We start from the raw sequence: 318 nt of genomic DNA on the forward strand, positions 1-318 counted from the left end.
GAGGATACGGTGATTCCGTTGTGTGTTTGTTTGTTTGTTTGTTCTTTACGAAGGTGCGTATTTATTCCATTTTTTGTGTGTGTGTTTGTTTGTATTAATGAGGATATGTCGGTATTCCTTTTCCTGTTGTTTTTTTTTCACGAAGATACGTATGTATTCCGTTTTCTGTGTGTTTGTCTGTTTGTTTTTTTATGAGGATACGTCGGTATTCCTTTTCCTGTTTGTTTGTTTGTTTGTTTTTTCACGAAGATACGAATGGCGTGATTAAGCAAGATGATTCGGCTTCGTTTTCAGGTCAATGGATTTCGTGATTTCGAA

Source organism: Penaeus monodon, chromosome 22 (genome assembly GCF_015228065.2).
Source record: "Penaeus monodon isolate SGIC_2016 chromosome 22, NSTDA_Pmon_1, whole genome shotgun sequence".
In the NCBI taxonomy this organism is placed as follows: Eukaryota; Metazoa; Arthropoda; class Malacostraca; order Decapoda; family Penaeidae; genus Penaeus; species Penaeus monodon.